The 18274-nt window shown below is 32.5% G+C and overlaps 1 long non-coding RNA gene across 1 annotated transcript; it reads right to left on the bottom strand.

The window, feature by feature from the left end:
- Positions 1-4876: 4876 nt before the first annotated feature.
- LOC139495163 (uncharacterized) lies at positions 4877-17401 on the bottom strand. Its single transcript, XR_011657272.1, has 4 exons — positions 17244-17401; positions 8994-9091; positions 6811-6887; positions 4877-5755 (listed from the first exon to the last, which is right to left on the bottom strand). It is a non-coding gene; the product is annotated as an uncharacterized lncRNA (long non-coding RNA).
- Between the last annotated feature and the right edge of the window lie 873 nt (positions 17402-18274).

Genomic DNA, 18274 nt, shown 5'->3' with positions numbered 1-18274 from the left:
TATCACTACATAAAAGATTGATCATTAACAATAAAACTTGACGCAACGGTTACCTAAAGGGCATAATTAGGCACAGTTACTCTGGTCGATTGTCTGGCTATGAAACGATAAAATTGGTGCCCAGTCGTATATACAAATATTAACTCGCACGAACATTCCTCAAAACAAAAGTTGGTTACAAAAGCTAATACAAGTGTGTGTGTGTGTCCACTGAGAGGAGAAAAAAAGTAAAATAACAAAACACCTATCTCCGAGGAAACGGAAAGTCCATAACCAAATGGCAAATTCATAAACTCAAACACATCAAAAAAATGGATAACAGATGTCATATTCCGGACTTGGTACAGACATTTTATAGCTAGCTAAACCTCTCCCTTGTATAACAGTCGCATAAAAATCAAATAATGTTGTCAACAATGTGTGAACAAAAGAAACAGACAGTGTAAAAATGTCAAAATAGGGGAACAGCAGTCGACAAAGAACTATTATTTTCAATTAGAATCGTCAACTTGAATTGGAACACTGTACCGTTTTAGCAGAGACCGATTTGTTTCCCATCGTCGATGAAATTGTACGTCAAGAATGCAGTCATTCGCCATGCATACATAACTGTCTGCAACTTCCGTTGTCTTCACAAGTCAAATTTTCCATACCTACATACATCAGTTTGTAGTCCGGATACCATGTAACTTTGAAAACAACCTACATGGGGTGTGGATACGATCTAAGGAATAACATCAATCTGTACTTTGTTATGTGTACAATGAAGCAGCTTCAAAGTACCATTTATTTCATTTTTGGTGTTTTAATTTTGTATAATTGCATCACTTCATAGCAAAATAAGGAGAGTGTCATTTGGACAACTATCCAGTAGAATTCAAAAGGCGTGGATGTAAGCAAGCATGTGTCAATGTATGGTCTTCACCATGAACATAAACAATATACTCTTTGATAAGAGATCAAACGACCAAACATGACAAGATGTAAAACCATTAAAACAAGACAAGAAAACAAATATAAAAGACAGAAACAAAATATATAGCATTTGCTCACTATCATAATGGTAGTTATCAAAGGTACCAGGCTTATAACTTAAGGATTCTGTTAAGAGAACTATCTGTCAATTGATCTCTTTGTAACTAGAATTAAATAGATATTAGAAGATGTGGTATGAGTGCCAATGGGACATCTCTCCATCCAAGTTAAACAAGGAGCCTTGGCTCACACCTCACGGCAAGCTATAAAAGGCCCCACAAAATTACTAGTGTAAAACCATTCAAACAGGAAAAAACTACCGTTTTAATCTAAATGAAAAAAAAAAGAAACGAGAAACACTTATGAACCACATCAACAAACAACAAATGAACATCAGGTTCCTTACTAAGGACAGGTGCAAACAAATGCAGCGGGTTAAATCGTTTTAATTGGTACCAACCTTCACCCTTACCTGAAACAATAGTGTTAAATCACAGCCTTAACATAGAATGACACTATAAAAGATCAATTGACACAAATTGTCTTATCCTTATAAAAAAACTAAACGAAGATGCATCATTGTATCATCGATAACCATTTTGTCATGCCTTATTAGCTAACAAGAATACTTAATTTGGAACGACAGTTGAAAACCAGATGCTCCGCATGGCGCAGCTTTATACGACCACAGAGGTTGAACCCTGAAAGGTTGAGGCAAGTATGGACACAACATTCAAGCTGGATTCAGCTCTAAATTTGGATTGTGATTAAATAGTTGACACAGCATAGGTTTTGGACACAGAATGAATGTGGTCTAATGAACTTAAAATATTTTTTTTGCCTTTGAGCAATCACTATGCTGTTGAATATTCATCCTCTCAAAAAAATGTTTGAAGAAATTTTCTTTTTATTTATGAAATCTGAAATGAGAAATTTAACCCCCCCCCCCCCCCTCCCACCATTTTTTTTCACATCCCTCTTTCCTTTTTTTCAAAACTGATCTCAATTCAAATTTCTTATGGAGTTTGCAACAATAACTACTCATTTAAATACATCATAAAATATTAAAATGTAACAAAAAGTGCTTGTTATCACTGAATGGTAAAGATTGTTTTTATTTATCAGTTGGTAGTAAAAGTGAATATACATTGTGTATTGTATAAAACAATGATTTAAGTTGATTTAACTACTATTCTGGACAAAGAAAGATAACTCCAATCAATTAAAAATTTCTTGCTATTGCACAATATTGTGCAATTAAATATTTCTTGCTATTGTGCAGAACTGTGCAATTGAAAATTTCTTGCTATTGCACAATACTGTGCAATTGAAGATTTCTTGCTATTGCTGAATACTGTGTAATTGAAAATTTCTTGCTATTGCACAATACTTAATATAATAATTTTGGATCCTGATTTGAACCAACTTGAAAACTGGGCCCATAATCAAAAATCTAAGTACATGATTAAATTCAGCATATCAAAAAAACCAAAGAATTCAATTTTTGTTAAAATCAAACTTCGTTTAATTTTGGACCCTTTGGTATTTAATGTAGACCAATTTGAAAACACAGTTAGATTTGGCATATCAAAGAACCCCAATTATTCAATTTTTGATGAAATCAAACAAAGTTTAATTTTGGACCCCGATTTGGACCAACTTGAAAACCGGGCCAATAATCAAAAATCTAAGTACATTTTTAGATTCAGCATAGCAAAGAACCCCAAGAATTCAATTTTTGTTAAAATCAAACTATGTTTAATTTTGGACCCTTTGGACCTTAATGTAGACCAATAGACCACTTTCGAGTTCATTCGTCACTGGAAAAAACTCGTCAATTATACGCGCCTTTATGACGTCATTTACCAGATAGAGGGGGTCGCCTGTATCCCTGCACTATTTACGTTCATCAAGCGTCTTGGTGATCGTCATTGTAAAGGATAAACTAGAAATAATGGTTGTTCTGTAGGTACTTAATGACAATTCCCTAATGACATCAATGCTGATTGTCAATTTTGATAATTCAATTTGTCGTATAATTCGTACAAGATAGAATTATAGTTTTCCAACCACTTGCTCAACATTGGAATGGAAGTGACGACGCCCCTAAACGCACAAATGACGTTCACTAAAACCAGAGTTTTTGACGGAAATGCATCGAACTCGAAAGTTGTCTATTGGAAAACGGGATCAAAAATTAAGAATCTACATACACAGTTAGATCCGGCATATCAAAGAACCCCTATTATTCAATTTTTTATGAAATCAAACTTAGTTTAATTTTGGACCCTTTGGTATTTAATGTAGACCAATTTGAAAACAGGACTAAAAATTAAGAATCTGCATACACAGTTAGATTTGGCATATCAAAGAACCCCAATTATTCAATTTTTGATGAAATCAAACAAAGTTTAATTTTGGACCCCGATTTGGACCAACTTGAAAACTGGCCCAATAATCAAAAATCTAAGTACATTTTCAGATTCAGCATAGCAAAGAACCCCAAGGATTCAATTTTTGTTAAAATCAAACTAAGTTTAATTTTGGACCCTTGGACCTTAATGTAGACCAATTGGAAAACGGGACCAAAAATTAAGAATCTACATACACAGTTAGATCCGGCATATCAAAGAACCCCAATTATTCATTTTTTGATGAAATCAAACAAAGTTCAATTTTGGACCCTTTGGGCCTAAACTGTTGGGACCAAAACTCCCAAAATCAAACCCAACCTTCCTTTTATGGTCATAAACCTTGTGTTTAAATTTCAAAGATTTCTATTTACTTATACTAAAGTTATGGTGCGAAAACCAAGAATAATGCTTACTTGGGCCCCTTTTTGGCCCCCAATTCCTAAACGGTTCAGACCTCAACTCCCAAAATCAATCCCAACCTTCCTTTTGTGGTCATAAACCTTGTGTTAAAATTTCATAGATTTCTATTCACTTTTACTAAAGTTAGAGTGCGAAAACCAAGAAAATGCTTATTTGGGCCCTTTTTGGCCCCTAATTCCTAAAATTTTGGGACCAAAACTCCCAAAATCAATCCCAACCTTCCTTTTGTGGTTATAAACCTTGTGTTAAAATTTCACAGATTTCTATTCACTTTTACTAAAGTAAGAGTGCGAAAACTAAAAGTATTCGGACAACGACGACGCAAGACGACGACGACGACGCCAACATGATAGCAATATACGACGAAAAATTTAAATTTTTGCGGTCGTATAAAAACCATCTCTGGTTATAACATAAATAGTTCTGTCTCAACTCGATTGACACTCATTGCAGTCTATGGAAACAAATAATTCACAAGCAAACAGAACACATTAGGTATAAACCTTATCAGCAAACTGTAACCTTGGTGCTGATCATATTTAAAAAAACACTTCTGTTATACAAGTGAGAGGTTTAGCTAGCTTTAAAACCAGGTTTAATACATCATTTTATTTACATTTATGAAAACACCTGTACCAAGTCAGGAATATGACAGTTGTTATCCATTTGTTTGATGTGTTTGAGCTTTTGATTTTTCCATTTGATTAGTGACTTTCCATTTTGAATTTTCCTCAGAGTTCAGTATTTTTGTGATTTTACTTTTTGATTGCTAGACACATGTTGTCTATTCTAGAGTGACGTTAAATGTAGTCTACTGCAAATGACATTTAGTAAACAAACACATTTTTTTCTTGGCCTAACCAGATAACTTACCACAATCAGGTGTTGATGATGATTTCTGCAAAATTACACACATGTCTTTGCAACTAAAAATTGATGCAGTCTATATAAGAAACATATCACATTTATAGAAATTTTATTAATAAATAACAGTTAGATTTCATTTATCAAATTTTACATTTATAGAAATTTTATTAATAAATAACAGTTAGATTTCATTTATCAAATTTTACATTTATAGAAATTTTATTAATAAATAACAGTTAGATTTCATTTATCAAATTTTACATTTATAGAAATTTTATTAATAAATAACAGTTAAGATTTCATTTATCAAATTTTGCATTTAAACTGAAAATTCCAAGATGTTGAGCCAAATAATGCACTTTTACTAAAAAAAAGATTTTTGAATTCCTTCATGGAAATTCTTATAAGACAACCCTCAACTTTAACATATAATATATAAGCCTAAAACATGTAAATCAAAAGAACCAAATGTCCAAAAAAAAACAAGGTCTTCTTAAAATTGCTCCACATAGTAAACTTTCCTGAGGGATTTTTTGTAGATAATGTCAAAAAAAAAAATGAAATGTGTTATGAGCTAGTTATGAATTAATACAAAAAGTTATGTCCCCATGTAAATACCAAATTAATGAAATAAAGTTAATGTGTCAATTAACAAATTCACAACAATCTGTTACAAAAAGAAAATAAATAATTATAAAATATACCAATAAATAAACTAATTATCATACTAGTATGTGTGATATCAAGACACATTGTATAATCTGTAACAATCATTTTTGTTTAAAATATACTCATATTAAATAAACCTCTATTTACCATCCAATAAAAACACAAAATTTAAGTTTTTATTTTCATACAAAGAGGATGGATTTAAATGAGTATATTACAAACAAGTTATATTGTCCCAATCTTATATGACAAAAAAATGTTAAATCATTCACTGTAAATTTGATCTTCCTGTGTTTTTCCCATAAATCTTTGCACTTCCTGTTTTACAATATGTTACATCCTGGGCTTTGAGCTGTTGTTATTTCTTTTGCTTCTAGACCCTTCTCTGCTTCCCGTATACTTGCAATTACCTTGAAAAGAAAGTGATGTTTATGTTATATTGAATAATTGTTGATAATGTCCAGTGGTTTATATGTCATGAATGTTCAGGAAGATGTCAGGTGGTACTTTGGAGGAGCACTGGACTACCACTTTAAAATGAGGGAATATTATAACACACAAATTACTTTCCCCTCAAAAATGATGATCACTACTTGGAATACTGGAAAATGAAAATTTAATGGCCAGTAAGATTTTTAGACATCATGGTCATTGTCTCAGTGATTTTGAATGTCTATCCAAGCTTTCTTCACTCAATAGTGAGTAGATAAAAATTAACAATCCAGTAGTCAATGGCCTCTAAAATTTTAGCAGAGCTTGAGCATGTAACACATATAACACAAGGACACTGAAAATATGGGCTTGGCAACCACTTAAAAAATATAATATTTCAATTTAGTGTAAATGGAGAAATTATTGCATGCATTCATTTAATTATTGCAATTTGGTCATTTCAGACTAAAATGTGAATTTAAAAAAAAAAAATCAAAATGTGAGCTTAAATTTTTGGGATTATAACTCTTGCATTTTTTGCAATATTAAAAACACCGCAATAATTTCTGAATTTACAGTATAATGGAAGGTAAAAACTATATAATTAAAACTTTGTTAGTTGTTTTTAGGATTGTATCAATCTGATGAGACAAGCCCATTTCAACTAATTCTATACATTGCAGTACTGTTACACCACAATCTAAGTTTAAGGGGAGGTTTGGGTGCTCAATCATGTTTAAACCATCCTGGTCTGTATGTGCTTGTCCCAAATCAGTAGCCTATAATTCAATTGTTGTCATTTGTTGTTGTAAATCATCAATTCTTATTTGTTTATTGTTTTGTACATAAATCAACCCATTGATTTTCTCATTTGACATGCTTTACATCAATGTTGTGTTTTATATCTTATTTTAATGAATTGGTTATGCTTTCTAACTTCTATGCCATTTAGTCTTATTGGAAATTATACCCCATCTTCTTATTCATGTACTTCAATCACAACAGTAACATAAAGTATAAAATATAAACCTACATCTTCAGCTGCAGGGAATCCACCCAGTTTCAGTTTAGAGAAGATCAACTTATCATTCACTGTTACTTCAAATGATGCTGAAATCAGAGAAAACAGGGAATGCAATATAAATGAATGCATGTTCATGTATTAACAAAAGCTTAATATGTTTAACCCTCCCACATTCTGTATGTATGTCAAATTGTGTCTGTCCCAAGTCAGGAGCCAGTAATTCAGTGGTTGTCGTTTGTTTACATGTATGTGTTACATATTGGTTTTTCTTTCATTTTTTTTGTACATAAATCAGGCCGTTAGTTTCCTTGTTTGAATTGTTTTACATTGTCATTTCTGAGCTTTTTATAGCTGACTATAAGGTATGAGCTTTGCTCATTATTGAAGGCCATTGGGTGACCTATAGTTGTTAAATCTTTGTCATTTAGTCTCTTGTGGAGAGTTATCTTATTGGCAATCATACCACACCTTCTTTTGTATATTGAATAAATTAAACAAACTAATTGATTCAAAGTGCTGGTACTGTCATAATGGAAAACAGAGTAAGGCCCTAATCATTATTGAAAAAATACTTAACAGACTACAGCTGGACTATATAATCCTTTAACACACATATTTAACTTTCATGTGCATTTTGATAATTTTTGGTCGAGGATCAGGATCTTCATTTCTTCAATCTTGTTTAATACCAATTTCTTCAATTCTTAACTGTTTGTCAATTATTCATGTTATTCTCTATTTCTTAGATACTAAATTAAAGCACCCCAACATTTTCTAAATTAACAGCCTCAGGTCTACATTTCATATTTCTCAGGTATACCTTTATATTTAGAGGCAATTATTCTGTATTCCTTTTGTCCCATACACACCCTCTTATATGAATTATAAGATAGGAGTGTAACTTGTGTAAGAAAATCATTAAATCTTTTAAAATAGTTTTGGCTCTAATTGATACTTTATGAATTCATTTAGTGCCAAACATTGAACATTCCTGATGAAAGACTTTTTTATAACCCATGGACATGGACTACTGTTTATTTTGCTGATGCCTGACAACCTTAAAATATAATAGTGCTTGTGAGCACTGGAGGGTAAAGATTGTTTTTGTTTTGCAAGGCAAATTAAAAACTTGAGTTATCTTCCTTTGTTCATTATTATACACTTGTAATTGAACCTATTTCTATAGCAGATTCATAAACCATGCATTACTAATGCAATTTTAATTATAAATGTTTCCTTGACAAGTACATGTATGATTATTCAAATGTACATCATATAAATGTAACTTAAATATCTGAGAATAACATATTATCAATAAATTGCATGACATTGACTGGAAAGGATCTAAATAACAATGAGTTTATAAGTCTGCATGCATCTTATGAATATTTAAAAGACAGCTATGGTATATAAAGAAAAATGACTAAACACTCCATATATAAGCCAGAGAAATTCAAGGACAGAAGAAAGTATAGCTTAAGTTTAAAAATCTAAATGATTAAGAGAGAAAACTCTACCTACAACATTATATGTAAATCTAAATGAACAAATTAATTCTAGAAACATTACAAACATTCTAATTTCAATTTCTTATATGATAAATGTCTAGTGGTGGATCAGATCAAATTTTTACAAAATAATAATATATAAAAAATATATCTCCCTCAAGCACAGTCATGGCAGTGAATCCTTGTTCAGGTTTGAGTATACTTTAGGTCCTATTTGGTTTGATTAACTCTTCAATGTTTTGGAAGTTTTTGTTTTTCAATGTTTAGCCTCCAGTTTCACTGAGAAACAGAAGAGACATTCACCAATGTGCACCTAGTGCAGTTAAATTGTTACCATTAATGCTATTAAAGGACTCTTTTTTTAAATTAGCAATCGATTTTTATATATATATACATACATGTACCCATAGCCAGGGGGGTAACAAATAAGCACTGTTAAAGTCAACGTTCTGGTCAAATTGTGACTGTTAAAGACAAGTTCATGAGTCCAAATAACCAATCAACCCCCCCCCCCCCCCCCTCCCCTCCGTTGGAAATTCCTGGTTACGGGCCTGATATGTATATATATGAATATACTTTTAGGAGTAAAAATTAGTCATGTTAGTTGGGGCTAAGGAAAAAAATTATTAAAGCAAATTAAAAAATAGTCAATAAGTATTTGGGGTAGACTGCGTTTATACTTACATGATCTTCCAACTTGTCCTGTGACCTCAGCAGTAGGAACCTCAGCAAGGACAGCCCCGCGAAGCTCCTGGTACCGAGGTCCATAACCTCACCCACCACTGTAAACATATCAAACAGACACTACATTACAACAGATTTATACACTAGGTTCACAACAGATCTATACACGTAAAAAAAACAGCAGTTTTCATTGGTATAGGTACACTAAATACAAGGTGAGACAGCTAAATATCACCCTTTTTGAGTGAATCACAGTTAAACAAGGTAGTTTCTGGTGGAAAACAAAACAGAATGTCCCCATGCCCTGAAGAGGATTATTTTTCAAAAACAGAACATATTTAACTTTCAATTTATCCCAAATCTTTCAGAACACTAACATTTATTTGCAAAAGTAACATATTATTAGAAACTAGAATTTGAAATCTATATTGTCACTTAGTCATGTAGGTAGGTTAAGAACACTAGCAAAACAGCCGTAACCAGTCTAGAGCTCAGACATAAATAAGTTGTTTTTTGTTTTAGACTTACATGTAACTTATTTACAGAAGTCAAAAAATGTATTTATCAAAAAAACATGAAAAATGTGTTTTCCTTTTTCAGACTTTTAAATCAGAAAATGACAGACTTGTTTTAGTCTATTTATGTTTATGAAAAGACTTCATTTTATTTGCCGGCCAAAGTGCACCACCTACATGAATGACACCATAAACATGATAAACCAGTCTGAAAGTTCACAAGGACATGAGCTTTATTTAATTATCTAATTGAACACTTTTACCTTACATAAGATTATTTTCCTCATTTAGCATGTTCAGTGTGGCCATAGTTGGTTGCATTGTAAAGTAAATAAAAATTATTTCTGCTTTTTTAGGCTCTCATGCATATTTTTCTTTAGGTGTAATACCACCAAATCTCGGTACCTTACATCCAGTTGTATACGAAAGTAGGTCCTGCATTTTATTGCAGTAAAATATTTCTGTGTCATAAACATATGTCTTGGGTATTTCAAAACACCATTGTTTTTTATTTGGGATTTCTATAGAATATTTTGCAATCTTGAGGTTACATGGTGACTAAACCTTGTACACAGATAAAATAAGGGGAGAAATTTGATTGGTTAACTTCCAATGATGGTTATTTTCTTATATATATGCACTGAAACGTTATGTGAAATTTTTTCTAGGACAGGATAAACATGATAAAACTTTACTCATGCCAAGAATTTCTTTATTTGACACCAAGATAAATTCTGCACATTTTTTTGAAAAGTGAAAATTTACCAAAGACTAATAGGGGAAAATCAATGGTGATATTACACCTTTAGAAGACAAAGCATTGTCTTTCAATATTGTCATAATTTCATATAGAGTAGATACACCTTTATATAAATATGCATTGGTCTTTGAAGTTGACCAATTTTATTAGCTTATTGACTTGTAGGAGTCAATATTTTCAAACTTTTAAATTCAGCTCAAATATATCTTGCTTAACACCATGAACACTAATAGACTTAATGAAGTTATGAATTGTCTTAAATTAAAGGGAGACAAATTTAGACCTTTATCATGTTTATAAGTCAAAAGCAGATTAAGACTTATTTATGATTGAGCTCTGACTAACTATTGAATGCAGGTGTTTGTTAATGATTCACATTGTCATACATTTTGTGTACATCAGGACAGTTTCCCTTTCAATGCTCAGCAATTACAGTGATTCAATCAACATCAAGGGTGACTTGTTCACCATGTATGTATTGTACATGTACATACATTTAATGTAGGGTATACCATGATGTAGGTGTAAGCTAAGACAGTATTAACGACAGACTGGTATCCAGTAACTTACACAGTCTACCCTTGGTACCAGACACACCCGCATACTGAACCTCTTGCAGTATAATCTTACGGAGGTCTAAATACTTAGATAAGTAACCTCATCCCGAGCTGAAAGTGAATTACAAAAAGTTAGTTCAAAGATCTAAGTTCAAACATTCATCACAGCAGGGGATCCAGAGGAAGAGTTCTGTGGGTTAAAAACACCCCACCCAACCATGCCAACCCGGGCAGGGATGATTCCAGGTGTTTTCAAATGGGTCCCTTGAATATCAAATTGGGAATTTTTATGAATACAATCTAAGACGAAATAATATCATTTTCCTGTAAAAACGGAAAATGAATAATAAGTTAATTTCACCTGTACACTGATTGAAGAAATTATTGGATTCAGACCAGGGAAGTTGTATTACATGAATATCATTGCATATGATGCACTATCATCTTAACTTTGGTAAACGAGGCATATTACAAAAACATATATACCACAAGTACCAGCTAACATAAACCTATGGCAAGCCATTTAGCTATTTATTCGAATTTCAAATTATCTCATAATTTCAAATTATCTCATAATATATAAGATATCTTATGTAATATATAAGATATCTCATATAATATATAAAATTTATTTAAGATATCTTAAAGATATGAAATATCTTATAAATATGTTTTGTATAAGATATCTTATATGATTTATTGGATATCATGTTAAGAAAATTATATGAAATATCTTATAATTTATCATGTTTATATACGATATCTCTAATAATATTTCTTATAATATACAAGATATCATAAATAATATTTTTTATAAGATATCTTATATAAAATAGATATCTTATATAATATAGAAGATATCTAATATAGATTTCAAAATATATATCTTACATATACTTTATATAAGATATCTTACAAATATACTTTATACAAGATATCTTACAAATATACTTTATATAAGATATCTTACAAATATACTTTATATAAGGTAACAACCATCAGATATCTCGTGAACTATATAAGATTTTGAAAGATATCTAATAAACATTTATAAGATATCTTTCAAACTATATCAAATATCTAATGAACTATTATATAAGATATCTTATAAAGTTTATGAGATATCTTGAAGTTAGATTAAATAGAACCAGATGCTCCGCAGGGCGTAGCTTTATACGACCGCAGAGGTTGAACCCTGAACGGTTAGGGCAAGTATGGACACAACATTCAAGCTGGATTCAGCTCTAAATTTGGATTGTGATTAAATAGTTGACACAGCATAGGTTTCTGACACAGAATGAATGTGTTCTAATGAACTTAAAATTTTTGTTTCTCTTAGAGCAATTCACTATGCTGTTGAATATTAATCCTCTCAAAAAAATGTTTGAAGAAATTTTCTTTTTTATTTATGAAATTTCAAATGAGAAAAATTGAACCCAATTTTTTTAATCACATCCCCCTTTCCCTTATTCCAAAACTAATCTCAATTAAAATTTCTAATGGAGTTTGCAACAATAACTACTCATTTAAATACATCATAAAATATTAAGATGTAAAAAAACTGCTTGTTATCACTGAATGGTAAAGATTATTTTAATTTATCAGTTGGTAGTAAAAAGTGAATATACATTGTATATTGTATATAACAAAGATTTAAGTTGATTCTGGACAAAGAAAGATAACTCCAATTAAAAAAAAATCTTGCTATTGCACAATATTTTGCAATTAGATATTTCTTGCTTACTATTCTGGACAAAGAAAGATAACTCTAATTAAAAAAAAATTTGATATTTCACAATATTGTGCAATTAGATATTTCTTGCCATTGCGCAATACTGTGCAATTGAAAAGACTTGCTATTGCACAATACTTAATATAATAATTTTAGATCCTGATTTGGACCAACTTGAAAACTGGGCCCATAATAAAAAATCTTAGTACATTTTTGGATTCAGCATATCAAAGAACTTCAAGATTTCAATTTTTGTTAAAATCAGACTAAGTTTAATTTTGGACCCTTTGGACTTTAGTGTAGACCAATTTGAAAACAGGACCAAAAATGAAGAATCTACATACACAGTTAGATTTGGTATATCAAAGAACCCCATTTATTCAATTTTTGATGAAATCAAACAAAGTTTAATTTTGGACCCCGATTTGGACCAACTTGAAAACTGGGCCAATAATCAAGAATCTAAGTACATTTTTAGATTCAGCATATCAAAGAACCTAACTGATTCGTTTTTTGTCAAAATCAAACTAAGTTTAATTTTGGACCCTTTGGACCTTAATGTAGACCAATTTGAAAACGGGACCAAAAGTTAAGAATCTACATACACAGTCATGACAGTTAGATTCAGCATATCAAAGAACCCCAATTATTCAATTTTGATGAAATCAAACAAAAGTTTAATTTTGGACCCTTTGGGCCCCTTATTATGTTGGGACCAAAACTCCCAAAATCAAACCCAACCTTTCTTTTATGGTCATAAACCTTGTGTTTAAATTTCATAGATTTCTATTTACTTATACTAACGTTATGGTGCGAAAACCAAGAAAAATGCTTATTTGGGTCCCTTTTTGGCCCCTAATTCCTAAACTGTTGGGACCTAAACTCCCAAAATCAATACCAACCTTCCTTTTGTAGTCATTAACATTGTGTTTAAATTTCATTGATTTCTATTTACTTAAACTAATGTTATTGTGCGAAAACCAAGAATAATGCTTATTTGGGCCTTTTTTTGGCCCCTAATTCCTAAACTGTTGAGACCAAAACTCCCAAAATCAATCCCAACCGTTCTTTTGTGGTCATAAACCTTGTGTCAAAATTTCATAGATTTCTATTAACTTAAACTAAAGTTATAGTGCGAAAACCAAGAAAATGCTTATTTGGGCCCTTTTTGGCCCCTAATTCCTAAAATGTTGGGACCAAAACTCCCAAAATCAATACCAACCTTCCTTTTGTGGTCATAAACCTTGTGTTAAAATTTCATAGATTTCCATTCACTTTTACTAAAGTTAGAGTGCGAAAACTAAAAGTATTCGGACAACGGACGACGACGACGACGACGACGACGACGACGCCGACGCCGACGACGACGACGACGACGACGACGACGACGCCGACGCCAACGTGATAGCAATATACGACGAAAATTTTTTCAAAATTTGCGGTCGTATAAAAACGGCTTGCCATATTAACCAGTGAAAAAAATCATCCATTGGGTATTTTTTCAACAGATCATCTTTATAAACTTACCTTGATTTAAATGTATTTCAAATAGAACTGGCCAATTGTCGAATTCAGAAAAGTAATTACAAAAGTATATATATATACTTAATTGATAAGATATTCAAAACAATTGAACCAGTGAACTTTAAAATTATTTGGATCATTTTCATATCTTTTGAAACAGTTCCATAATGATGACATCGTATTTCAGGGGGGGTTTCATTTCATGAATAGTCTATCAGCAACATTATTTTCAAAAACGCTCGAAAAAAGAGCAAAATATAAAATAATTTCTTTTACAAAACAAGTCTTAATCAAATTACATAACCGGCTCTGCTGGGCGATCTGATTTTACCATTAAAATTCATTCATCAATGTCATATAATGTTGAATTTGCTCTTTGTCGAGGTCTATTTTGACACCCATTTTGACAAAAAGCATATTTTTGATCAACCTGCTGAGCGATCTACTTTTACGAGACCAAATACTCCCATAACATTTTAACTTCAATTGAATCCGGCCGTTACAATTGTTTACCTCATGTTGACATAATTAAATCGTTAATAAAATGCAATCATAGTCAGCATTCTTATCCAGATTTTACTACGTTTTGACGACAAACTATGAAAAATCATAGTTGCAGTAATCAGTGACGGAAACTTTTTTTCGGAAATACCAATTTTTGTTTTATTTTCCTGAATTGGGAATTTATATTTATAAACATTTTTTGGGGGCAGCTGGCCGATTTAAGGGCTGTTAAGCGGCCCTAAACTATATAGTGGAATCATCCCTACCGGGTGGGTCTTTTCACCACTGAACACCCCAAAAACCACAAGCCACTAAGAAAAACTGTGATATTATACAATAAAACGATAAAATAAATTAAATTACGTATATTTTAATCAATTTTTAGATTTTTATGGGCAACATATTTAGGTTAAAACGATAATCAATATAAGGAAAAATGTCTCCGGATTCATCACTTTCCGGATTACATTGTGTGTGTTATTAAAATGATATATTCATAATTAGTAATCAGTTCAAGTATCCTGAACCTCTATTCATAGATTTTGATATTTGTCTCTTTTCTAATTAGTGGTAAAATTATTTTATAGACCAGATAGAAGAAGAAAAAAAATGGAAAAATAGATATATTTGAGGTGTCCATCATGTCCATAGGGGTCTGTGGGGTTCAAAAAGTGGGGTGTTATAGACTCTTCCTTTCTGTTTTCTGTAGATATTTGGACTCTTTAATCTTCATGATCTTCTGTTTTCTGTAGATATTTGGACTCTTAATCTTCTGATTTGTTGAATTACGGTTCATCATAACAAATGGACAAATATGGCCGTATTTTCACCTCAAAAACAACTCTGTATTCAGACTTACCTGTGCTGTTTGGAAAGTTTTAATGCCTAGCATCCACTAGATATATAAAAGTTAAATGCATTTTGTGTTAAAGAAAGATAAAATCTTTCCTTTCTGCAGAAGGTGTAAAAATAAACAAACACCTGAATTACTTTGATACTGTCCACTCACTGACTCAGTGAACTCTTTAACTCACCTGTAGTTGTGAAGATACCTTTTGTCCATGTCAATTAAGGACAATCAAAACAATACAAACCGGTTTTTTACCTGAGGGAGAATCTCATAGTTGTACCACATGTACAACTTAGTTAATTTTCAGACCTTTTGCATGAAGGAAAAAAAATGCCCATCAAAATCCAAAAGAGATTTTATCATTCTGAAACACAAAATGCATTTAACTTTATTATATCTAGTGGATGCCAGGCATTAAAACTTTTCCAACTTCACAGGTAAGTCTGTACTCAGAGTAATTTTTGGCATGTAATACAGCCATATTTGTCCGGTTGTTATGATGAACCTTAATAACTTGAAAGTCTTGAATATTATATCTAAGTCACATTTATAACGATAAAAGACGAAATAATAAAATTTGGGGTGTTCGATGGTGACCAAACCGAATCCATGACAAATCGCCCCACTGGCAAATCGCCCCACTTTTTCACAAACTCGCCCCACTTTCTAACAAATCGCCCCACTCATGTTTACCAACTCGCCCCACTTATGAAAAAGATTAAAATCCCATTGCAAATAGATAAAATCAAATCTGCTGTTAATCTGTTACTGGGTAATTGGAATTTTTCAATTGTATGAACAGATTTCCTTTCAAGTGTTATACAAATAACTTATAAGCTTACAAGTATAAAGTTATTCTCAAATAATGATACGAAAATGTATTTGCAATGATATTTTAAATATGTAAAACATCATTTAATTTAAAAAAAATAATGATTTAATAAATTTTGGGTTTTTCTTATTCTGTGTAGATTAGTTTTTATTAAGTGGGGCTAGTTCATAGACTTTAAAATTTGGTTTTTATCATACTGTATCCTCTGGTTAAAAAAAATGGCAATATAAATAATCAGCATGATCAGTAATCACCTTCAAATAGATTAAAAATCTAGAGGATCACCCCTTGAAATTTGAAGGCCAGGATGCCCCGATCTGAGAATACATTGAAGTAGATTTTACCTTTTTTCAATACATGTAAGTGGGGCGAGTTGACAGGGGGGAAATTAACGGGATTAAACCCTTTTCCCAAGTGAGGCGATTTTTCAAAAAGTGGGGCGAGTTGGTAAACCAGTTTGGGGCAATTTTCTTAAAAGTGGGGCAATTTGATGCGGGGCGTTTTGCCAGTGGGGCGATTTGTCCTGCTTCCGACCAAACCCCACCCCTCCCCCTTTTTTTTAGACGATCAATGCATAAGAATGGGTATGTTTGAACCCAGGATCAGGACATGTGGTTGGAACCCTCCCTTTATCCTGGATTGGGAACCCCCTTTTGAAAATGGCTTGATCCACCGGAACACCACACACACCTTTTTGATCAACCACTGCCTATGTCAATAAGGCATAATTTTTGATAGTCCAAATAATTATGACGTCTTGAAAGGCTATTATAATTTTTTTCTTTGACGCCTGGCTATTATAATTTTTTTCTTTGACGCCTTACATCGATGTAAGGCGTCAAAGAAAAAAATTATAATAGCCTTTCAAGACGTCATAATTATTTGGACTAAATTTTTGAGAAAATCTATTTGGAGAATTTCTGCATTACATTCTCACAGGTAACACATGCCTTAAATCAAACTAACAAATGCTTACCAATATTCAATGTGTACTTTCACACCCATGACTTTTGTCCTTCTGCCGAGAACGTAGTTTGGTTTCTTTAACTGAAACAAAGTCAACTGGTCAACTGAGCCTGGTCAACTGGACGAAAATTGTTTGTCAGTATCTACTGAATCTTTAAAATCATACGGAACGGAAATGTGAGATTGAATCCAAACCGTAAACCAGTTAAAATCAATGTAAGAAAATCAGTATTACGTTTTCCGAACTGTCATCACCTACACAATCTTAATTTAGTCGACTCTAGGATTTTAATAGTTACTCCTTGTATTGATATGGTTACGGAAAATAATAAAATTTAAACACATTGAATGTGCTAGTGATTAATATGAAATAACAAAATGTTGGATGAACGCCCCCCCCCCCCTTTTTTGGGGAAAATTTGATTGGTTGTAAAGGGAATGGGCCCCACTTATGAACATTTCTGGATCCGCCACTGTATTGTATCACTAGCCATGGGGCGGATCCAGCCATTTTAAAAAGGGGGGTTCCTAACCCGGGACTAAAAAGGGGGAGGGGTTGCAACTGCATGTCCCCATTCAAATGCATTGATCTCCCAAAAAAGGCCGGGGTTCCAACTCCCGGACCCCCCCCCCCCCCCCACGCCCCCAGGATCCGCCACTGCTAGTCTGTCAACAGTACTGAGGTTGTGAGTTCGAAACCTGCACGCTACAGTGTCAGGTGGCCGCGGGCTTGACTCTGAATTGATTGTTAGCTTTCCTACTGAAGGTAGATTGTCACAGTCTCTGTCGGGCACTAACCGTGCAAGACCTCATTGGTAGCCAAAGTCGTTAAAACCCTACTTGCCGTCTACCAGGCACTCCGGCTTCCTCTGGCTTATCCGCAGCTACCTCTGGCTCACGGGCTATACAAGCTGAATGCTACAAAGTAGCACTACAATGGTGCTGAAATTGGCACTGATTAAACACAAATTTTTCAATCCACCTATGATGTGGAATAAAAAAAAAATATAAAAAAAACTTGACGTTATCAGTTTATTGTCA

This window comes from Mytilus edulis, chromosome 11 (assembly GCF_963676685.1).
Source record: "Mytilus edulis chromosome 11, xbMytEdul2.2, whole genome shotgun sequence".
NCBI lineage: Eukaryota > Metazoa > Mollusca > Bivalvia > Mytilida > Mytilidae > Mytilus > Mytilus edulis.
Note: the sequence above shows the minus strand (reverse complement) of the source record. Positions and strands in the feature narration are given on the sequence as shown.